The 25,260-nt window shown below is 42.6% G+C and overlaps 1 long non-coding RNA gene across 1 annotated transcript in view; it reads right to left on the reverse strand.

The window, feature by feature from the left end:
* Positions 1-1,637: 1,637 nt before the first annotated feature.
* The window catches only part of LOC137332143 (uncharacterized), a 175,797-nt gene continuing 152,174 nt past the window's right edge, over positions 1,638-25,260 (reverse strand). The window contains exon 3 of the long non-coding RNA XR_010965600.1: positions 1,638-2,044. This is a non-coding gene — a long non-coding RNA (uncharacterized lncRNA). The remainder of the gene's footprint in view (positions 2,045-25,260) is intronic.

A 25,260-nucleotide genomic window follows, 5' to 3' on the forward strand; every position in this document is an offset into this window, starting at 1 on the left:
TGCGGCACTGGAGTCACAGGCCAGATTAGGTAGGGGCTCCTTTCCCTGAAGAACTTATCAAAACCTGATAACAATCCAACAGCTTTAATGATCATTTTTCTAGCGACTTATTGAATTCAATTTCACAACTTGCTCAACACCTCTAAGTTGTTAGTTCAGTATCATAACCATTAGGAACCTGTATGGAGAGTGTTGGCAATTTATTTGAACATGGAGATGGAGAGGCAACACAGGTAGGCTTAATCCTATCCGCAAGTGACACATGCACATTTTCCAGGAAGGCCCACTGAACAACAATCAGGAGCAGGAACCATGGCCAATTTTTCCCCACTCATTAACCCAGAGCACTGAGGCCAACTACAGTGCTTCTAGTGCTAATCCAAGTGAGATCAGCTACCTCAGCATTGATCAGGAATTGAACATAGGATCGCCCTGCTCTATTTGGTGCAGTCACCCACTAAGCCATCAAGGGAGCTTCACTGACCACGTTTAAATGATGTATTCTTATCTGACAGATTACTAGGGATAGCATCGCAATATCTGCAATTAAGGCATACAGCTCCTTTAATAAATTTAGTTCTGCAATCTTCATGTGTTATAACACCACTGTGTGAGTGAAGAAGGAATTTACTGGAATTCACCATCACTGATGAGATATTCTTTATTTTATAAGCACAAGCCTCCTGGAGAACATGACACGTGGTTTAAATAAATCTTGGAACACTGTACTTCATTGCCACCTGTTAAGTGTTACTTCACACCACTAAATGTTCATTTTAATTTTCACACATATGGAAGAATCCTCCATTGAGCAATAAAATTACCAATGATGTCCAGCAGATGGAAAGTATCCGTGAATGAAACATAAACCAAATATGGCATCAAATTTTGAAACACTGTATTCAATAATTTCCTGTAAAGTATTTTTGTTGTGAGATAGATTATATTTATATATGTCTGTTTGTTTGTGTATGCATATGAGAGAGAGAGAGAGAGACTGTGTGCATGTAAGTCTATCTGGTTTTTGTCCAAATATCATAATATTTACCAGTTATAATTCGGTTTTTAGCTCTTCCTTTCACAAGTCTCAGAATTGTACAAAGTGTATTTATAATTTATTTCAATATATAACCTCTAATTACAAGTGGCTAGTCATAGCTTTTTCTTGATATAAGATCACATTATTTGTATGCACACTCTCCGTAATAATAGTTGTGCTTTGTGGTTTGGTATATATGGCAGTACAAGTAAGTAATTGTGGCATTAGATGGAATGTCAGCTTCATGTTGTCACACCATCTTTATTTCTGTGATGTGCACTATTTGTCCACCCAGTATAGCAGGTGACTGTGTGCAGAGAGACCTGAGCACCACATACCCAGCAGTGATGCAATCTCCTGTTAGACCACCAGATGGTGCTCATAGCAAGACATGCACAGCCACAAACACAGTAACTTTCTATTCTTGAACATTCAATAAGCCTCAAAATGGGGTCACAGACAACAAATAACTGTTACCTAAAAAGACATCATCCTTTTTCTGAGTTTACCAAAAAACAATAGTCCATAACTGTTGTTGGCAAGTGACAGCATTATAAGATTGTTCTGCATCTTTAATGTAAAAATGTTCACCAATGAACCTGCTATACTGGCATTAACTTTTTAGCAGTTAACTTTTTAGTATTAATATCCAGCACATTAAATGTAACATTTAACATTATAGGAAGGCCATTATCTGGGTGTATTGCTAAAGGTAGGGGAGGTGGGGAGGGAAAGAGAACAAGACTGTTAGGACACATGAATACACAAATAAAAGATGGTCTTGTGCCTGCAATTCTTCCCAGAGCGAGTCATCAAGGAGATGCTGAAGAGAGGATCAAGGCTTCCCACAAGGAAGGATGGAAAAATCACAGGCATAGCACTCTGCATGATGCTCATATACTTCACAGAAGCCAACTGGATAGCAGATCTGGCAGAAGCCAGGCAGTAGTCTCCTTGCCCTTCCTTTCAAGCGGTAAATGAAGCACAGCAGAGGGGAAAGGGAACCTTAAAAAAAGGGAAGGGAAATAAAATGCAGCAGGGAAATAATTTTAAAATAAAAATCCAACCCTTACTTAAAACAACAAAAGGAATGCTAATCACTCCATATTGTGATTCAGCAATTATAAAATACTAGTGGCTCTCCCATGGCACTGCTCACGAGGACCTGCTGTTCAGGAGCATTATACGGTGTTAAGCAAAAAACAGAAAAGAAATCAGGCATGGTGTAAATGTGCTGCTGATTTTCCACCACCTGTTCCACACTACCTCACAAGATCAATTTTATCCCTTATGATGTTTGGTGCTTTTCCAAAGTAGGCAGAAAAATGTGATGGACGGCCAATTTTGGTGGTAAAAGTGTCACTATCAGTCCTGTGACATACTGCCCTATTCACGTCACGCATAAAGTTGCAAGTTTCAGTTCATGAGAGATTAAGTTTGCTTATGGAAACTGCCCTTTTGCTGTGACCGCGAGTTAAGAGTGTCATAAGAAAGCCCAAACTGTAACAGGACCATAGTCTTGCACTGTTTCATCTCCACACTGACTGCAGTATAACTAAAACTGGTGAAAAACGCATTGAAACAATTCCCAGGTGGTGCAAATAATCACCTGAGAATTTTAAAACCATTTTTTTTAACAACAGCAAAAAATGGACGATCGCATTGGTTTTTTATTAAAAGTGAAACTTAACTGCCATCAGGCACTGGTAAGTGAGCCTGTGAACTTTTATGCTTGCCTGCAGGCGCACAGGCCCACTTCCACTGGGCAGACAGTCTTGCGGAGCTGGCAGTATCACAGTCTGCCAGCCCCATGTCACTCTAACCATCACTGGTCTCAAACTGGTACCTGTGGTACAGAAGTACCATGGATCACTTAGTTGTGTACCGTGGCATCCCACCGCTCATGTATAAACAACTTCCATCTGTATAGCACTCCTCACATAAAAGCTATCTGGGCACTTCACAGAGCAGAGAAGTGGACATTGAAAAGAAAAAAAGTAAAATTTGGGGGAGGGTTAAGGACAAAGTGAACAATGGCATGGTTGAAAAAATTGGTATTTTAAAAGACTTTAAGGCCAGCAGGAGCACTGTGACTAATCAGTCGACCTTTGATGGTGGAGTAGAGGGAGCAAAGAACAAGTAGCAATCTAAAATCTGAGATGCAGAGGGTATGGCCGGGGATGAATGGCTCAGATTTGTGCAGTGAGGCCATGAAGGGATCTGAATAAGAGGACAAAGATCTTGAAGTTGACTTAGTTTAAAGAGCTACATTAACTTTCACTCTCAGTTGCTCCTACTGTTTGATGCCTCAGTGTAATGATCTCAAATGAGCCCTTCCTAGGGATTTTCAGAGTAAAGGTCTGAAAAAGGTAAGTGGGAGGAAGAAAAGGGGAAATTAATGGCAGAAGTACGGTGAGGAGGAGGGAAACCAGAGGTTCAAGATAAAATTAGTGAGCAATTAGAAATCCATGGGTTGATCAAGGACAGCCAACATGGATTTGTTAAAGGCAAGTTGTGTTTAACATATTTAATAGAGTTTTAATAGAGGTTCTTAAAGTTACAAAGAACTTTGATTGGGTGAATAGGGAAAGACTGTTTTCTCAGGTGGGGAAGTCAGTGATGAGGGGTCATCAATGTAAAATGGTCACCAGGTTAGGAGAGAGGTTAGGGGTTGTGGGAGCATCACATCACAGGAATCTTTGAGTGTACTGGTTGTCTGTCCACTAATTTCCCAAAATACATTCCTTACTAGCACTGCCCTTCACTGGGAGTACAGGAGTTTGGAATTGTCCTTTAAGTGTTTAGAATGCAGGCAGCAGTGTCTGCACTGTCTAAATAGTTAAATGAACCGAGGTAGGCAAAAAATGCCCAGCATTTGATATTACGCAGGAGTTACTCAGTATCAAACACAAGCAGTGTGCAACCATCTCCTCCAGGGATTCTCACTCTGATTCTCTCCGGGATCAGGTTGAGCGCTGACTCTGGATTTATACAGCAACTGTAGAGTTAGTGAGAAGCAGAAACGACTTTGTAGCAGTGATAAAATTGGTAGTGTAATTAGAATCTCAGGTAAATCACAACATCTACACAGGTATTTATATTTCAACTCTGGGGATTTCATTCATTATGGGAAAAAAAATCAATACAAGTCGCTCATTATTAATTTGATCAGTTAGACAGTTATTTACTCAGGTAAAACTGCAAGGAGTTATCTAAAAAGTTACACATTGAAACAGATTAATGCCTATGCTCCATGCAAAACATGTTTTATTTTCAACATAGCTTGATTAAATCAGATGGCAATGAAACATAACACCTGAGGTACACTGTACAGAGGTCAAGGTGCAGAGGTCAGAACTGATGAAGTGAAAAACTGGAATTCAGAAGAAGAGATGGAAATCACGAGGCAACCTGTCAGACTGTACTAATATCTGTCCAAATCTGTGCAAGTGGGATGTCATCACTGAGCCTGGTCAGATTTACACTGGTACTGTTTGGTATCCAGGGTTTAAATGGGTTATACTCTGCACTGTAGGTCAAATTGCAGCCAATTTCAAGTTAAGCTGACCTTTGATGAGAAATCCAGTATGACCTGGGTTTAAGAGGCCCTGTCAAAGAGCAATAAAGATTCTACTCAAATCATTTTGTTATGAAGATACTTAGAAACTTGATTTATATACATTATCACAAGAAGATTTAGGGGTGATGTGATTCAGGTCACATTATTTGAATTAAATCCTGGAAATAGGGTTGGATGTTATGATTTCAAAATTAGAAAATCACAAGCCATTCTTGCGAAGAGGAGGTTCTTTCCACACAATGAAATAGAGCAACTAATGCCCTCAAAACTGGACAAGTGCTTTCCTGGAGAGGTTTCTGGTCTGAGAAAGTGTAGATTAATGCCTGTTTTCAACAACAACAAACAACAACTTGCATTTATACAGCATCTTTAATGTAGGAAAACATCCTAAGATGCTTCATAGAAGCGTAATTAGACAAAGATTGATACGGAGTCAAAGGGGCAGATTTTCGGAGGGGTGACTAAAAGCTTGGTCACAGTGGTATATTTTAAAGAGGGTCTTAAGAGAAGAGAGAGAGGTGACAAGGCAGAGAGGTTCAAGTAGGAAATTCCAGACCTTTGGGCCTAGACAACTGAATGCACGGCCGCCAATGCTGGGATGAAGGGAGTAGGAGATACATAAGAGGCCAGAGTTGGCGGAACACAGACTTCTTGGTGGCTTGTAGTTCTACAGGAGGTTACAGAGATAAAGAGGGGAAAGACCATGATGGATTTAAACATGAGGATAAGAATTTTAAAATTTGAAGCGTTGATGGACTGGGAGCAAATGTAGATCAGCAAGCACAGGGGTCATGGTGAACAGGACTTAGGTTAGGATATGGGCAGCAGAGTTTTGGATGAGTTCACGTTTATGGAAGGTGGAAGTTGGGAGGCTGGCCAGGAGAACATTGGAATAGTCGAGTCTGGAGGTAACAAAAGCATGGATGAGGGTTTCAGCAGCAGATGGGCTGAGGCAGGAACAGAGATGGGTAATGTTACAGAGGTGGAAGTAGGTGGTCTTTGTGATGGTGAGGATATGGGGTCTGAAGCTCAGTTCAGGGTCAAATAGGACGCCAAGGTTACAAACAGCTTGGGACAGTAGCCAGGAGGGGGATGGAACCAGTCGGGAAAGAACGAAGTTTGTGGCGGTGCCCGGAGACAATGGCTTTGGTCTTCCCAATATTTAATTGGAGTAAATTGCGGCTCATCCAGTATTGGATGTCGGACAAGAAGTGTGGAACTCCAACATTGTGTCTTTGGAAGATGTCACTCAGGGTTAGCGTGTAGATGAGAAATAGGAGGGGGCCAAGGATAGATCCTTGTGGGGTGGAGGGGGAAGGGGTCCAGACGTATGAGGGCGGGAAGAGAAGCCATTGCAGGAGATTCTCTGGCTACCACTAGGTAAGAGTGGAACCAGACGAGGGCAGTCCCACTAACCTGGACAATGGAGAAAAAAATGTAGGAGGAGGAAGGTGTGGTCGACCATGTCAAAGGCTGCAGAGAGATCAAGAGGATGAGACGAGATAGTGCACCATGGTCACAGTCACTGAGGATGTCATTTGTGACTTTGATTAGGATCATTTCAATGCTGTTACAGAAGCGGAGACCTGATTCGAGGGGTTCAAACATGGAATTGCAGGACAGATGGGCACGGATTTGAGAGGCAACAATACATTCTGGAGGGGTGACAGAGGTTGGAGAAGGGGTGGTAGTTTGCAAGCACACAGAGAAGTCAAGTGTGGATTTTTTGAGGAGGGCTTGATGATGGTAGATTTGAATGGGAAGGGGCAGTACTTGGAGAGGAAACCAATTACAATGTCAACTAGCATGGGGAACAGAAAGGGAAATTGGGTGGTCAGCAGTTTAGTGCAAGAGGTGAGTCTCATGAACAAGGTGAGCTCAGAGAGCACATGAGGGGAGATAGGAGAGAAACTAGAGAAAGATACAGCTTCAGGGTTAGTACAGGGGGAAACCCTGGCTTGGTAGACAAGGGGAAGAGAGGGATGCGGCAGAGGTAGCTGAACGGATGGTCTCAATCTTAGTGACAAAGAAGGTGGGATGAAGTTTACTTGTAGATAGGGTGGAGTCACCCCTCAACTTTTATCATATTCCACCTGTTTCGATTGTAAATATTAAAATTAAATTCAGTCGTAGTTATTTTCATGAGCGTGAAATCAGGAAAAAAAAATCAGTAGATGTGAAAAGAAACATGAAAACTGGAAAACTGAAATAAAAACAGGAAGGAAGAGCAACAAACAGCACATCATCAAAGATTCCCCACCCAAAATGTCAACCTGTCTTTTCTCTTTCAAATGCTGATAGATTTCCTGTGTATTTCTAGCATTTTCTCAATTTATTATAAATATATAAAAAAAATTAAAATATCCAAACAACTGAATATATTTTCTTCAGCAGCAGAGTGAAGTGCAAATAGATTAAACAGCATAGCTCCAGGAGCAGTTATTATACCTTCAGGGCATGTATTAAGTCATTATTCTAATTATGAAGCTGGGAGTTGGGAATTGGTGGTTGTTTTCCATAGGCACCAGCAGAGGATATTGTAGATACATCATTCATTCAACTGAGTCACAACATTACATTGGTGCTGGTCATGTGATTTCAGTAGCTTGCCAATTTTCTGCCTGCTTCAGTATTTCCTTAATTACCTCGCAGAAACTAAGTTTGATTTTCCATGCTGCAAGTGAGATCAAAATTGCAGTTTTGACCCCATGCAGTCAAGGACAATATCTGCATAATACACTAAAAACTGTCTTACAATATGATACAAAACAGAGTGTTTTTTTCTTGATTACATTCTCTAATAATTCTGACACATTTTATTTAAACAATAAGTGCAGTGTCATTGTGCATTAAGGTGCCAAAACAGCTACCCAAAGGTTAACAATCAGACAAGGATGACTAATGGAATACAGCTTTCAATACTGCAGAGAAGAATCTGGAGACAAATCTTAAGCAGTTAATATGAGCTTCCATCAGCAGCACATTTGCACATTGTCAGTAGTAACAGTTAATTTATTTCTTGCAACATCTTCAATTAGCTGTCAGACATTTTAGCATCGCCCTCATATTGTGCATCATTTTTGCCAGCTGCAGCTAATAGCAGTTATGGAGTTAAGACCTGTAATATGCTGTTTGGGGGAGGATGATTACTAATCAATTGTCAGACAGTTTTTGTGCAACGTGAGAAAAGGCTCTTCAGAAAAATACGTACATGTTTATAACTCCTTTCATTTTATCACAAAAACCTGTGATTTTGAGCATTATAGAGTAGAATGTATTGTAGGAAATCAAACATTTAATTGGAAGTACTGTAAATGTGTGCTCTGTTTCATTGTGCAGACTCACACAGATTGCAGAGATTTCGCATGTCTGCTCAGTGCAATAGTTAGTTAACAAGAATCATTAGGAACCATCATAATGAGGTGACATCCAAAACTAAAGTGATTGACTGCATTGAGGAATAAGGTAATTGAGCAGCAGCTCCCCGCTTTTACTGTGTCAGAAAGCACCCAGTGTGAAGAGAGGAAACAATACAATATCAAATAAAAATGCACACAAAGGGACAGAAGGAGTGGGTTCATTTTCTTTGATAGTAGGAATAATCTGTAGGAAAATGCTCGTAAGAGCAAAATACAGTGCACCTTAGATTTCGAAGGATTTATCATTATAGCTAGAGGGGGTTCCACAAAAAAATAGTATTTATGGGATTAGCAGATGATGGTCAATCTGTCCAAAGATTATATGGAATGAACTGATGAGCGTCAATGTTACGACCACATTATCAAACAGAATCTGTGCATGAGATGCATGAATGGACCCTTCTATCATTTGAGGCACCTGAAGGAAACATCCATGAAAAAGGATTGAAATTTGTCAGTTCAATTGATTATGAGGTTTTGTGTGGTGGTGTACAGCAGATGAAAAGCCGCAATGTACAATTATTTTCAACCGAAAGACAGCTTCTCTATAGAATATTCAGGCCTGGAGCATGAACATAGATCGAGAATTTGATGCAAAAGCACAGTGATGTAGATTTGGAAAGAGTGAAAGGAATGTGTGTGCTGGTTAGAAATTTAATGAATGCCAAGACAATGTACAACATGAAAGCAAATATGCAACAACTGAAAGCAAACCTCAGTATTGCTCTCAGAGGTCTTAAAAAAACTCCTGTAGCCAATGAAGCTCACTCCGAACCAATACTTCAAAGCAGGAAGAGATAGGAACAGGAAATGAGGCTGCATCAGAATCCACCTGCTAGTGAAGTGCATTGGGCATCTCATCCTAAAACTTCCTGTACCTGATTATATTAAACAAAGAGCTTCAAAAATTGTTTGAAATCTATTTAACTTAATGCCTGATGTTGTCCTTGTCTATACTGTGGTGCATCATTAAAATTAATTATGCTGTATATGTGGACAATTCATTCAAACTCAGTAAAATTCTACTACATATTGGGGTAGAAATTATTCACCTGAGAACGGCATTCCTCAATGGCGTCCTCTGTCTCCACCGACTAAATCGAAGGAGCAAGTTCGCACATTTGCACTAAAACTTGGAAATCGTGAACTTATTCCTATTGGTTCGCTGGTGATTTGACAGCTGCGAATTAAAGGGGAATCGCACGCGACAATCATAGAAATCACAGAAAAATCAGATACTTGCCCATCTGCCCAGATGGAATGTAACTACTTACGCCACCAAAAGGGATGCTGAAAAATACCAGGTGTACACTACTTTTTAAAAGCACGATGACTCTTAATGACTGTCAAATAACTAAAAATTAAATTTTAAAAATGGAGTCTCATATTACTCCTTTTGTAATATTTTTTGGTCATTAAAAAAAAATTAAAAATTAAATAGTTGAAAATTTTTTTTTTAAAACTTTTCACTTCTGTCTCTTTAATTTAATTAAATTTCTTCTAACAATATTATTTACAATGACTTGCAGACTATTACTTTAAATGAATGAACTTTGCTTGCCTGCTTGTGGGCATGACTTCTGTTCCTGACAGGATTTGTGGGCGTGTCTTCCGTTCTCAGACATTTCCCCATGCGAATCAACCCACGCTGTTCAGAGACTGGGTTGATGGCGCGCATTTTTTGAAAACTTCCAAATCACACAAGTCTACGCCACTGATCCGCAGTAAGTAAATTCGTACATTTTATTCGCAGGAGCGGCTGCGAAAGTTGCCACGTCGCTCTGAGCAAGTTCCGGCTTGTTATATTTACTATCATATCTCCTGTGGTGTTGCTCATGGTGAGTCAGAGGGTTTGTTGTACTATAACAATAGGGGTGTTTTGCCATGATGGGGATAACATCAGGCTATTGATTTACAGTGACCAAAGAGGTCAAATTCTATTTTTACTTCATGGTATTCGAGGATTTTCCTCATGTATTCAGGATTAAATTACATGACTGTCCATTATTTGGCGATAAGAGTAAATTTTTAGAACTATTTCTTTACCCATCTATTTAATTTGTATCTCTTACCAGTTTTAAAGCTGAGAATGCGCAATCGAAATAAGATATCTGAGGTGGAATGTCCCGAGGCCCCACACCCTCAACAGGGCCTTAAACGCAATGGGTAATTTATCAGAAAATCGTGGGTGCTTTGCCTCCAATTTTCCATCCATTGACAATAATAGGACGATAATCATGCACATTAATTGGATGTTAACAGAACAAAATTCTTTCCAATTGATATAAGTGAGAGATTTGACAAATAGGGCTTTGTGTGTCATATCAATTCTTCATTGCACCTGTAGGAACCCTGTCAGCCTGTAAAACTCAATAGTCCTCTCTGTTAGTTTGCTTCCAACTTACCACTACCCACTGTGTTCTGCAGCAAGGAGTTAGAGAAAACAAGAGCATAAAGTAATTTTTGTTGGATTTGCCACCAATATTTGGCAGAGGATTGTACTGTGCACCATGACTAGCCCTCTATCCTTATTGAAAATAACTTAATTGGTGGTTGGGTATTAAATGAAGTCCCTTTCTAATCTTCCTTTGTAGCACACAGTAAAAGAAGGACATCATGGAAAACTGAATGGCACAATAAGTCCAGCCTTTTGCATTTTGAAATGCAACACAAATGTATTTTTAGTGATGCTAACTTGCAATGGAAGATGAGGACTTTAATGTTGGTGCCAATGGATAGTTATGACATGCAGATTGCATCACAATTCTTGGCAGGCAGTGCATTATGAATGACTGTTTAAAAACTGTGAGGAGTTAGTGTAACAGTTGATGGTAATAGTAAAAAGAAAAAAATACTTGCATTTATATAGCGCCTTTCGCGATCTCAGGACATCCCAAAGCGCTTTACAGCCAAATGAAGTATTTTTTGTGTGAAGTGTAGTCACTGTTGTAATGTAGGAAATGCGGCAGCCAATTTGCACACAAGGTTGCACAAATAGCAATGTAATAATGACTGGATAATCTGTTTTAATGATGTTGGTTGAGAGATAAACATCAGCCAGGACACCTGTTCTTCTTTGAAATTGTTGCACGGGATCTTTTACCTCCACCTGAGTGGGCGGTTTAACATCTCATCGAAAGACAGCACCTCCGACAGGTCAGCACTCCCTCAGTACTGCACTAGAGTGTTAGCCTAGATTTTGTGCTCAAGTTTCTGGAGTGGGACTTCAACCCACAACCTTCTGACTCATAGGCGAGAGTGCTACCAACTGAGCCACGGTGGATAGGAGAACAATAAAGCATAGACTATGCACTGACAACATGAACAGACCTGAACTCTGAAGTAGGTAACATTATGGTAAAAGATATGTGATAGGAAAGAAGTTGTAATCATAACAGACTGCTACTACAATTAAAAGAACTGTTGTAATACAGGAAGTTTCCCTTTGGCTCTCCCAATGATGCAGCAGGTAAATGCACTACCACTGTGGCACTGAGCCACACTGAGCCACACAGACCAGGAAGTTCCCAGTTCAATCCTTAATCTATGCTGAATTTATTGATCTCAGCTAGGAGTAGTAGGGGCAAAATAAGCCTCGGTTTCTCTGGGCTAGAGAGGGGAAAATTACTGGAAAATATCTCTTGTTTGCTAACCCTCCCCTGGCTATATATGTGTGGGCGCCAAGGGATGCAGGGATTAAGCTTAGCCATGATAGCCTCCATGATTGAATAGCCTGCTGACAGTCATCGTCTCAGCTCACAACAAAACAACATCTCAGCTCACCACAGAACAGGCACCCACCAAAACACACCTATACAGTGCCATTAATGTAGGAAAACATCCCAAGGCGCTTCAAAGGAAGAAATGATCAGATGCGGAGTCTTGGGAGAGATGATTAAAAGAAGTTTAAGATAAATTTTCAGAAGGCTTTTAAAGGAAGAGAGATATGTAGAGGGGAGTAGCACTTTAGGGAGGGAGATTCCTCTGAAATATACCTTTCATTAAATTTTGTGTGCCTCCACAACACTTCAAAAGTAATTCATTGGCTTTGCAACAATTTGGGATGTCCTGAGGATGTGAAAAACACAATATAAATGCAAGTTCATTCTTTAGTCAGTCTCTGCTCTGTATGGTATTTAAACTTTCAATTTATTTAGGTTGGATTAAGTGTCAGTGTTTATTAAGTCACTGCAGCCATAGAGATCAGTACTGCAAAGCTATAAACCATTGCAGTCAGGTTTTCCACCTTAGCATTCCTTGTGAAATTCAGTGCTAAAAACTGCACTGAGAACAAAAACTGCAAATAATAATGTATTTGGACAAGTAATTTTAAAAACCACTCAATATAAAAGTTATTTTATTACTTGACAGAATACAACTGTCCTCCTTATCATAGAATCTTACAGCGCACAAGGTGGCTGTTCAGCCCGTCATGCCTTTGCAAGCTCTTTGAAAGAGTTGCCCAATTTAGTCCCACACCCTAGCTTTTCCCCCATAACCCTGTAAATTAGCCCTCCTCAAGTACATGTCCAATTGCCTTTTGAAAGTTCCTATGGAATCTGCTCCCACCATCCTTTCAGGTAGTACATTCCAGATCATAACAAACCTCTGAAAAAAAATTCTCCTAATTTCCCCTCTAGTTCTTTTGCCAATTATTTTAAATCTGTGACCTCTGGTTACTGACCCACTTGCCAGAGGAATCAGTGTCTCCCAACTTACTCCATCAAAACCCCTCATAATTTTTGAATACCTCTATTACATTCCCCTTAAGCTTCTCTGCTCTCAGGAGAACAATACCAGCTTCTCAAAACTCTCCACACAACTGAAGTCCCTCATCCCTGGTATCTTCATGGTAAACCTCATCTGCACCCCCTCCAAGGCCTTGACGTCCTTCCTAAAGTGTGGTGCCCAGAATTACAAACAATAATCCAATATGCAGTGGGGCCCCCAGAGATCGGTATTAGGACCATTGCTTTTCTTGTTATATATAAATGACCTGGACTTGGGTATAGGGAGTACAATTTTGAAGTTGGCAGGCGATACAAAACTTGGCAATGTAGTAAATAGTGGAGAGGATAGCAGCAGACTTGAGGAGGTCATAGACAGCACTGAGGGTAGCAAGGGCACAGAATGTACTCTGGGTGGGGGACTTCAATGTCCATCACCAAGATTGGCTCGGTAGCACCACGACTGACCAAGCTGGCCGAGTCCTGAAGGACATAGCTGCCAGACTGGGCCTGCAGCAGGTGGTGAGCGAGTCAACACGAGGGAAAAACTTACTTGACCTCACCAATCTACCTGTCGCAGATGCATCTGCCCATGGCAGTATTGGTAGGAGTGACCACCGCACAGTCCTCATGGAGATGAAGTCCCGTCTTCGCACTGAAGACATCATCCAACGTGTTGTGTGGCACTATCACCGTGCTAAATGCGATAGATTCAGAACAGATCTAGCAGCTCAAAACTGGGCATCCATGAGGCCCTGTGGGCCATCAGCAGCAGATTTGTATTCCAGCACAATCTGTAACCTCATGGCCCGGCATATTCCTCAATCTACCATTAACAACAAGCCAAGGAATCAAACCCTGGTTCAATGAGGAGTGCAGAAGAGCATGACAGGAGCAGCACCAGGCGTACCTAAAAATGAGGTGCCAACCTGGTGAAGCTACAACTCAGGACTACATGCATGCTAAACAGCAGAAGCAACATGCTACAGACAGAGCTAAGCGATTCCACAACCAATGGATCAGATCAAAGCTCTGCAGTCCTGCCACATCCAGTCGTGAATGGTGGTGGACAATTAAATAACTAACAGGAGGAGGAGGCTCTGTAAACATCCCCATCCTCAATGATGGCAGAGTCCAGCATGTGAGTGCAAAAGACAAGGCTGAAGTGTTTGCAACCATCTTCAGCCAGAAGTGCCGAGTGGATGATCTATCTTAGCCTCCTCCCGATATCCCCACCATCACTGAAGCCAGTCTTCAGCCAATTCGATTCACTCTATGTGATATCAAGAAACGGCTGAGTGCGCTGGATACAGCAAAGGCTACGGGCCCCGACAGCATCCCAGCTGTATTGTGAAGACTTGTGCTCCAGAACTGTTGGGGAAGGTTTAAACTAGAGTGGCAGGGGGATGGGTACCTGAGCGGGGAGTCAGAAGGGAATAAAATTGAGAGCAGCAAGAGAGGGGAAGACCCAGGGGAGATCTACAATACAAATAGTACAAACAGTTGTTCAAGAACAAGTGAGAGGGAAAAGCGTAGAGCAGCGGAAAGAAAGTGTACTTTAGGCACGACAGATAAAATAAAAACTAGAAGGCGTAAGGCGATTAACCCAGCATCAAAGCTGTGGCAGGGGGTTGGGATCCTGAGCAGGGAGACAGAGGAAAGCGTGTCAGGAAGGGACAGAAGGTATGGAGTAAAAGGTAAAGTGTTAAAAAAGGAAAAAGCAGGAACTAAGTGTCACAAAACATATTTGAAAGTTCTTTATCTGAATGCACGTAGCATTCGTAACAAAATGGACGAGTTAACGGCACAAATAACTACGTATGGATATGATCTTGTGGCCATTACAGAAACATGGCTGCAGGGTGACAATGACTGGGAATTAAATATGCCAGGGTATTTTACAATCAGGAAGGACAGGCAGGAAGGAAGGGGAGGTGGGGTGGCTATGTTAATAAAGGAAGGAATCACTGTAATACAGAGAAATGATATTGGGACAAAGGGTCAGGATAATGAAACAGTTTGGGTAGAGATAAGGAATAATAAGGGGAAAAAAACACTAGTGGGCGTAGTATATAGGCCTCCTAATAGTTGCAACTCTGCTGGAAGAAGTATTAATCAGGAAGTAGTCGGGGCATGTAATAAGGGAACAGCTATAATTATGGGGGATTTTAACTATCATATTATGTGGACAAATCAAATTGGGCAGGGCAGCCTTGAGGAAGAGTTTATTGAGTGTATTAGGGATAGATTTCTTGAGCAGTATGTAACTGATCCTACAAGGGGGCAAGCAACCTTGGACCTGGTCCTGTGTAATGAGCCAGGATTAATTAATAATGTCCTTGTTAAGGATCCCCTTGGAATGAGTGACCATAACATGGTTACATTCCATATCCAATTAGAGGGTGAAAAGGTTGGTTCTCAAACAAGCGTACTGAGCTTGAATGAAGGAGACTATGATGGTATGAGAGCGGAATTGATTAAAGTGGACTGGGAAAATAGATTAAAGGGTAAGACGGTACATGAGAAGTGGTGTTCATTCAAGGAGTTATTTTACAATTTTCAAAAAATATATATTCCACTGAGGAAAAAAGGGTGTAAAAGAAATGACAGCCATCTGTGGCTAAGTAAAGAAATTAAGGACAGTATCCAACTAAAAACAAGGACATATAAGGCAGCCAAACTTAGTGCGAGGATAGAAGATTGGGAAGTCTTCAAAAGGCAGCAAAAAGTAACTAAAGGATTGATTAAGAAAGGGAAGATAGATTATGAAAATAAATTAGCAAAAAATATAAAAACAGATAGCAAGAGTTTCTTTAGTTATATAAAAAGAAAAAGGGTGGCTAAGGCAAACGTAGGTCCCTTAGAGGATGAGACCGGGAAATTAATGGTGGGAAACACGGAGAAGGCAAAAATGCTGAACAAATATTTTGTTTCAGTCTTTACGGTAGAGGACACTAAGGATATCCCAACACTGGACAAACAGGGGGCTCTAGGGGGGGGGGGGGAGGAGCTAAATATGATTAAAATCACTAAGGAATTGGTACTCAGTAAATTAATGGGACTCAAGGCGGATAAATCCCCTGGACCTGATGGCTTACATCTTAGGGTCTTGAGGGAAGTGGCAGTAGGGATTGTGGATGCTTTGGTAATAATTTTCCAAAAATCTCTGGACTCAGCAAAGGTCCCGGCAGATTGGAAAACTGCTAATGTAACACCCTTATTTAAAAAGGGTAGTAGGCAAAAGGCTGGAAATTATAGACCAGTTAGCCTAACATCTGTGGTGGGTAAAATTTTGGAATCTATTATTAAGGAGACAGTAGCGGAACATTTGGATAAACATAATTTAATAGGACAAAGTCAGCATGGCTTTATGAAGGGGAAGTCATGTCTGACAAATTTGCTTGAGTTCTTTGAGGACATAACGTACAGGGTGGATAAAGGGGAAACCAGTGGACATAGTGTATTTAGACTTCCAGAAGGCATTCGAAAAGGTGCCACATAAAAGATTATTGCTCAAGATAAAGAATCACTGGATTGGGGGTAATATTCTGGCATGGGTGGAGGATTGGTTATCTAACAGGAAGCAGTGAGTTGGGATAAATGGTTCATTCTTGGACTGGCAACCAGTAGCCAGTGGTGTTCCGCAGGGGTCGGTGCTGGGTCCCCAACTCTTTACAATCTATATTAATGATTTGGAGGAGGGGACCGAGTGTAATGTATCAAAGTTTGCAGATGATACAAAGATGGGAGGGAAAGTGGAGAGTGAGGAGGACATCAAAAACCTGCAGGGGGATATAGACAGGCTGGGTGAGTGGGCGGAGATTTGGCAGATGCAATACAATATTGGAAAATGTGAGGTTATGCACTTTGGCAGGAAAAAATCAGAGAGCAAGTTATTATCTTAAAAGCGAGAAACTGGAAAGTACTGCAGTACAAAGGGATCTGGGGGTCCTAGTGCAAGAAAATCAAAAAGTTAGTATGCAGGTGCAGCAGGTGATCAAGAAGGCCAACGGAATAGATAGGCGTTTCTGCGGACGCAACCGAGACTCCAGGATGGTATGTTGCCTCCCTGGTGCAAGGGTCAAGGATGTCTCGGAGCGGCTGCAGGACATTCTGGAGGGGGAGGGTGAACAGCCAGTTGTCGTGGTGCATATAGGCACCAACGATATAGGTAAAAAAACAGGATGAGGTCCTACAAGCTGAATTTAGGGAGTTTGGAGTTAAACTAAAGAGTAGGACCTCAAAGGTAGTAATCTCAGGATTGCTACCAGTGCCACGGGCTAGTCAGAGTAGGAATGACAGGATAGCTAGGATGAATACGTGGCTTGAGAGATGGTGCAAGAGGGAGGGATTCAAATTCCTGGGCCATTGGAACCGGTTCTGGGGGAGGTGGGACCAGTACAAATTGGACGGTCTGCATCTGGGCAGGACTGGAACCAATGTCCTAGGGGGAGTGTTTGCTAGTGCTGTTGGGGAGTGTTTAAACTAATGTGGCAGGGGGATCGGAACCGATGCAGGAAGTCAGTGGGAAATAAAGTGGTGACAGAAACAAAAGGCAGTAAGGGAGAGTGTACAGAACATGACCGGACAGATGGTCTGAGAAAGCAGGGCAAAGACCAAGGGAAGTCTAGATTAAACTGCATTTATTTCAATGCAAGAAGTCTGATTGGCAAGGCAGATGAACTCAGGGCATGGATGGGTACATGGGACTGGGATGTTATAGCTATTACTGAAACATGGCTAAGGGAGGGGCAGGACTGGCAGCTCAATGTTCCAGGGTACAGATGCTATAGGAAAGATAGAGCAGGAGGTAAGAGAGGAGGGGAAGTTGCGTTCTTGATTAGGGAGAACATCACGGCAGTAGTGAGAGGGGATATATCCGAGGGTTCGCCCACTGAGTCTATATGGGTAGAACTGAAAAATAAGAAGGGAGAGATCACTTTGATAGGATTGTACTACAGACCCCCAAATAGTCAACGGGAAATTGAGGAGAAAATATGTAAGGAGATTACAGACAGCTGCAAGAAAAATAGGGTGGTAATAGTAGGGGACTTTAACTTTCCCAACATTGACTGGGACAGCCATAGCATTAGGGGCTTGGATGGAGAGAAATTTGTTGAGTGTATTCAGGAGGAATTTCTCATTCAGTATGTGGATGGCCCGACTAGAGAGGGGGCAAAACTTGACCTCCTCTTGGGAAATAAGGAAGGGCAGGTGACAGAAGTGTTAGTGAGGGATCACTTTGGGACCAGTGATCATAATTCCATTAGTTTTAAGATAGCTATGGAGAAGGATAGTTCTGGCCCAAAAGTTAAAATTCTAAATTGGGGAAAGGCCAATTTTGATGGTATTAGACAGGAACTTTCAGAAGTTGATTGGGAGAGACTGTTGACAGGCAAAGGGACGTCTGGTAAGTGGGAGGCTTTCAAAAGTGTGTTAACCAGGGTTCAGGGTAAGCACATTCCTTATAAAGTGAAGGGCAAGGCTGGTAGAAGTAGGGAACCTTGGATGACTCGGGAGATTGAGGCCCTAGTCAAAAAGAAGAAGGAGGCATATGACATGCATAGGCAGCTGGGATCAAGTGGATCCCTTGAAGAGTGTAGAGATTGCCGGAGTAGAGTTAAGAGAGAAATCAGGAGGGCAAAAAGGGGACATGAGATTGCTTTGGCAGATAAGGCAAAGGAGAATCCAAAGAGCTTCTACAAATACATAAAGGGCAAAAGATTAACTAGGGAGAGAGTAGGGACTCGTAAGGATCAACAAGGTCATCTATGTGCGGAACCACAAGAGATGGGTGAGATCCTGAATGAATATTTCACATCGGTATTTACGGTTGAGAAAGGCATGGATGTTAGGGAACTTGGGGAAATAAATAGTGATGTCTTGAGGAGTGCATCAAGGTAGATAAATCTCCGGGACCTGATGAAATGTATCCCAGGACGTTATGGGAGGTTAGGGAGGAAATTGCAGGTCCCCTAGCAGAGATATTTGAATCATCCACCGCTACAGGTGAGGTGCCTGAAGATTGGAGGGTAGCAAATGTTGTGCCTTTGTTTAAGAAGGGCGGCAGGGAAAAGCCTGGGAACTACAGACCGGTGAGCCTGACATCTGTAGTGGGTAAGTTGTTAGAGGGTATTCTGAGGGATAGGATCTACAGGCATTTGGAGAGGCAGGGACTAATTAGGAACAGTCAGCATGGTTTTGTGAGAGGAAAATCATGTCTCACGAATTTGACTGAGTTTTTTGAAGGGGTAACCAAGAAGATAGATGAGGGCTGTGCAGTAGACGTGGTCTACATGGACTTCAGCAAAGCCTTTGACAAGGTACCGCATGGTAGGTTGTTACATAAGGTTAAATCTCATGGGATCCAAGGTGAGGTAGCCAATTGGATACAAAATTGGCTTGACGACAGAAGACAGAGGGTGGTTGTAGAGGGTTGTTTTTCAAACTGGATGCCTGTGTCCAGCGGTGTGCCTCAGGGATCGGTGCTGGGTCCGCTGTTATTTGTTATTTATTTTAATGATTTGGATGAGAATTTAGGAGGCATGGTTAGTAAGTTTGCAGATGACACCAAGATTGATGGCATTGTGGACAGTGAAGAAGGTTATCTAGGATTGCAACGGGATCTTGATAAATTGGGCCAGTGGGCCGATGAATGGCAGATGGAGTTTAATTTAGATAAATGTGAGGTGATGCATTTTGGTAGATCGAATCGTGCCAGGACCTACTCCGTTAATGGTAGGGCATTGGGGAGAGTTATAGAACAAAGAGATCTAGGAGTACAGGTTCATAGCTCCTTGAAAGTGGAGTCACAGGTGGATAGGGTGGTGAAGAAGGCATTCGGCATGCTTGGTTTCATTGGTCAGAACATTGAATGCAGGAGTTGGGATGTCTTGTTGAAGTTGTACAGGGCATTGGTGAGGCCACACTTGGAGTACTGTGTACAGTTCTGGTCACCCTATTATAGAAAGGATATTATTAAACTAGAAAGAGTGCAGAAAAGATTTACTAGGATGCGACCGGGACTTGATGGTTTGACTTATAGGGAGAGGTTAGACAGACTGGGACTTTTTTCCCTGGAGAGTAGGAGGTTAAGGGGTGATCTTATATAAGTCTATAAAATAATGAGGGGCATAGATAAGGTAGATAGTCAAAATCTTTTCCCAAAGGTAGGGGAGTCTATAACAAGGGGGCATAGATTTAAGGTGAGAGGGGAGAGATACAAAAGGGTCCAGAGGGGCAATTTTTTCACTCAAAGGGTGGTGAGTGTCTGGTACGAGCTGCCAGAGGCAGTAGTAGAGGCGGGTACAATTTTGTCTTTTAAAAAGCATTTGGACAGTTACATGGGTAAGATAGGTATAGAGGGATATGGGCCAAGTGCAGGAAATTGGGACTAGCTTAGTGGTATAAACTGGGCGACATGGACATGTTGGGCCGAAGAGCCTGTTTCCATGTTGTAACTTCTATGATTCTATGAATGTTGGCTTTTATTGGTAAGGGGACAGAATATAAAAACAGGGAGGTATTGCTGCAGTTATATAAGGTATTGGTGAGACCGCACCTGGAATACTGCATACAGTTTTGGTGTCCATACTTAAGAAAAGACATACTTGCTCTCGAGGCAGTACAAAGAAGGTTCACTCGGTTAATCCTGGGGATGAGGGGGCGGACATATGAGGAGAGGTTGAGTAGATTGGGACTCTACTCATTGGAGTTCAGAAGAATGAGAGGCGATCTTATTGAAACATATAAGATTGTGAAGGGGCTTGATCGGGTGGATGCGGTAAGGATGTTCCCAAGGATGGGTGAAACTAGAACTAGGGGGCATAATCTTAGAATAAGGGGCTGCTCTTTCAAAACTGAGATGAGGAGAAACTTCTTCACTCAGAGGGTAGTAGGTCTGTGGAATTTGCTGCCCCAGGAAGCTGTGGTAGCTACATCATTAAATAAATTTAAAACAGAAATCGACAGTTTCCTAGAAGTAAAGGGAATTAGGGGTTATGGGGAGCGGGCAGGAAATTGGACATGAATTTAGATTTGAGGTTAGGATCAGATCAGCCATGATCTTATTGAAAGGCGGAGCAGGCTCGAGGGGCCGATTGGCCTCCTCCTGCTCCTATTTCTTATGTTCTTATGTTCTTAACTAGCTGTGCCTCTAGCCAAAATGTTCCAGTACAGCTACTAGACTGGCATCTACCCGACAATGTGGAAAATTGCCCAGGTATGTCCTGTCCACAAAAAGCAGGACAAATCCAATCCGGCCAATTACCGCCCCATCAGCCTACTCTCAATCATCAGCAAAGTGATGGAAGGTGTCGTCGACAGTGCTATCAAGCGGCACTTACTCACCAATAACCTGCTCACCGATGCTCAGTTTGGGTTCCGCCAGGACCACTCGGCTCCAGACCTCATTACAGCCTTGGTCCAAACATGGACAAAAGAGCTGAATTCCAGAGGTGAGGTGAGAGTGACTGCCCTTGACATCAAGGCAGCATTCGACCAAGTGTGGCACCAAGGAGCCCTCGTAAAATTGAAGTCAATGGGAATCAGGGGGAAAACTCTCCAGTGGCTGGATTCATACCTAGCACAAAGGAAGATGGTAGTGGTTGTTGGAGGCCAATCATCTCAGCCCCAGGACATTGCTGCTGGAGTTCCTCAGGGCAGTGTCCTAGGCCCTGCCATCTTCAGCTGCTTCATCAATGACCTTCCCTCCATCATAAGGTCAGAAATGGGGATGTTCGCTGATGATTGCACAGTGTTCAGTTCCATTCACAACCCCTCAGATAATGAAGCAGTCCGTGCCCGCATGCAGCAAGACCTGGACAACATCCAGGCTTGGGCTGATAAGTGGCAAGTAACATTCGCACCAGGCAAGTGCCAGGCAAGGACCATCTCCAACAAGAGAGAGTCTAACCACCTCCCCTTGACATTCAACGGCATTACCATCGCCGAATCCCCCACAATCAACATCCTGGGGGTCACCATTGACCAGAGACTTAACTGGACCAGCCACATAAATACTGTGGCTACAAGGGCAGGTCAGAGGCTGGGTATTCTGTGGTGAGTGACTCACCTCCTGACTCCCCAAAGCCTTTCCACAACTACAAGGCACAAGTCAGGAGTGTGATGGAATACTCTCCACTTGCCTGGATGAGTGCAGCTCCAACAATACTCAAGAAGCTCAACACCATCCAGGACAAAGCAGCCCGCTTGATTGGCACCCCATCCACCTCCCTAAACATTCACTCCCTTCACCACCGGCGCACAGTGGCTGCAGTGTGTACCATCCACAGGATGCACTGCAGCAACTCGCCAAGGCTTCTTCGACAGCACCTCCCAAACCCGCGACCTCTACCACCTGGAAGGACAAGGGCAGCAGGCACATGGGAACAACACCACCTGCACATTCCCCTCCAAATCACACACCATCCCGACTTGGAAATATATCGCCGTTCCTTCATCGTCGCTGGGTCAAAATCCTGGAACTCCCCTCCTAACAGCACTGTGGGAGAACCTTCACCACACGGACTGCAGTGATTCAAGAAGTCGGCTCACTACCACCTTCTCAAGGACAATTAGGGATGGGCAATAAATGCCGGCCTCGCCAGCGACGCCCACATCCCATGAACGAATCAAAAAAAGGGTTGTTGAAGGTAGTGCAGTGGATGTATGTGTGGACTTCCAAAAGACATTTAATAAAGTACCACATAACAGACTTATTCAAAAAATAGAAACATAAGGGATTAAAGGGATGATGATAACATGGGTACATAAGTGGCTAAAGGATAGGAGGCAGAGAGTAGTGGTGAACTCTCTGATTGGAGAGAAATATTCAGTGGGGTCCCACAGGGATCGGTATTGGGACCATTGCTTTTCTTGTTATATATAAATGACCTGGGCGTTGCTATAGGGAGTACAATTTTGAAGTTTCTGGGTAATACAAAACTTGGCAACGTAGTAAATAGTGGGGAGGATAGAAGCAGACTTCAGGAGGACATAGACCAAGAGTGACACCCACATCCCATGAACGAATAAAAAAGACTGTAAAGGTTTAGCATGACTTCCTTGTTTTTGTGTTCAATGCCCCTATTTACAAAGGCAAGTATCCCATACGCTTTCTTAACTGCCTTATCAACTTGCCCTGCCACCTTCAAATATTTGTGACTATGCACCTCCAGGTCCCTTTGCTCTTGCACCCTCCTCAAAATTGTACCATTTAGAATCATTGAAACATAGAAAATTTACGGTACAGAAAGAGGCCATTTGGCCCATTGTGTCCACACCGGCTGAAAAACGAGCCACCCAGCCTAATCCCACTTTCCCACATATGGTCCGTCGCCCTGCAGTTCACGATTCTTCAGGTGCACATCCAGGTATGTTTTAAATGAGTTGAGGATTTATTCCTCTACCACCCTCTCAGACAGCGAGTTCCAGATTCCCACCACCCCCTGGGTGAAAAAATATTTCCTTATTTCCGCTCTAATCCTTCTACCAATCACTTTAAATCTATGCCCTCTGATTATTGACCTCTCTGCTAAGCGAAATAGGTCCTTCCTATCCAATCGATCCAGGCCCCTCATAATTTTGTACACCTCAATCAAATCACCCCTCAGCCTCCTCTGTTCCAAGGAAAACAACCCCAGCCTATCATCAGAGCGAAAATTCTTCAGTCCTGGCAACATTCTAGTAAATCTCCTCTGCACCCTCTCTAGTGCAATTACATTTTTCCTGTAATGTGACCAGAACTGTGCGCAGTACTCAAGCTGAGTCCTAATTAGTGTTTTATACAGTTCCAGCATAACATCCCTGCTTTTATATTCTATGCCTCAGCTAATAAAGGAAAGCATTCCATATGCCTTCTTAACCACCTTATCTACCTGTCCTGCTACCTTCAGGGATCTGTGGACATGCACTCCAAGGTTCCTCACTTCCTCTACACCTCTCAGTATCCTCCCATTTATTGTGTACTCCCTTGCCTAGTTTGCTCTCCCCAAATGCATTACCTCACACTTCTCCGGATTGAATTCCATTTGCCACTTTTCTGCCCACCTGACCAGTCCATTGATATCCTCCTGCAGACTACAGCTTTCCTCCTCACTATCAACCACACGGCCTATCTTTGTGTCATCCGCAAATTTCTTAATCATGTCCCCCACGTTTAAGTCCAAATCATTAATGTATACCACAAAAGGCAAAGGACCTAGTACCGAGCCCTGTGGCACCCCACTGGAAACAGCCTTCCAGTCGCAAAAACACCCGTCGATCATTACCCTTTGCTTCCTGCCACTGAGCCAATTTTGGATCCAATTTGCCACATTCCCTTGGATCCCATAGGTCTTTACTTTTTTGACCAATCTGCAATGTGGGACCTTGTCAAAAGCCTTGCTAAAATCCATGTAGACTACATCAATTGCACTACCCTCATCAATCCTCCTCGTCATCGCCTCGAAAAATTCAATCAAGTTAGTCAGACACGACCTCCCCTTAACAAATCCATGCTGACTGACATTGATTAGTCCGTGCCTTTCTAAGTGACAGTTTCTCCTGTCATTCAGAATTGATTCCAATAATTTGCCCACCACCGAGGTTAGGCTGACTGGCCTGTGATTACTTGGTCTATCCTTCGCTCCCTTTTTAAATAATGGTACAACGTTAGCAGTCCTCCAATCCTCCGGCACTACACCTGTATCCAGTGAAGTTTGGAAAATGATTGTTAAAGCCTCTGCTATTTCCTCCCTGGCTTCTTTTAACAGCCCTGGGATACATTTCATTCGGCCCTAGTGACTTATCCACTTTCAAAGATGGTAATCCCCTTAATACTTCCCTTCTCACTATGTTTATCTCATCCAATATTTCACACTCTTCCTCCTTAACTTCAATCCCTGCATCATCCCTCTCCTTTGAGAAGACAGATGCAAAGTATTCATTAAGAATCATACCCACATCTTCCACCTCCACACATAGTTTACCTCTTTGGTCTCTAAGAGGCCTTACTCTTTCCTTAGTTATCCTCTTGCTCTTAATGTATTTATAAAACATCTTTGGGTTTTCTTTGACTTTACCTGCTAATATTTTTTCTTTGCTTTCTCTCTTTGCTTTCCTTATTTCCTTTTTAATTTCACCCCTGCACTTTGTATACTCCTCTAAGTTTTCTGTAGTATTGAGTTCCCGGTGTCTATCATAGGCTTTCTCTTTCTGCCTTATCTTACCCTGAATGCTTTTTGACATCCAGGGGGCTCTAGATTTGGCAGCCCCTCCCTTTTTCTTTGTGGGAACATGTTTACCCTGAACCCCTTGAATCACCCCTTTGAATGTCTCCCATTGTTCTGATACTGATTTACCTTCAAGGAGCTGTTTCCAGTTTCCTTCTGCTAAAATCACTTCTCAGTTTAGTAAAATTGGCCTTTCCCCAATTGAAAACATTAACTCCTGCTCTGTCTTTGTCCTTTTCCATAACTATGCTAAAACTAACTGTCTTATGATCACTACCACCAA

The sequence above is a fragment of the Heptranchias perlo genome, chromosome 14 (genome assembly GCF_035084215.1).
Source record: "Heptranchias perlo isolate sHepPer1 chromosome 14, sHepPer1.hap1, whole genome shotgun sequence".
NCBI lineage: Eukaryota > Metazoa > Chordata > Chondrichthyes > Hexanchiformes > Hexanchidae > Heptranchias > Heptranchias perlo.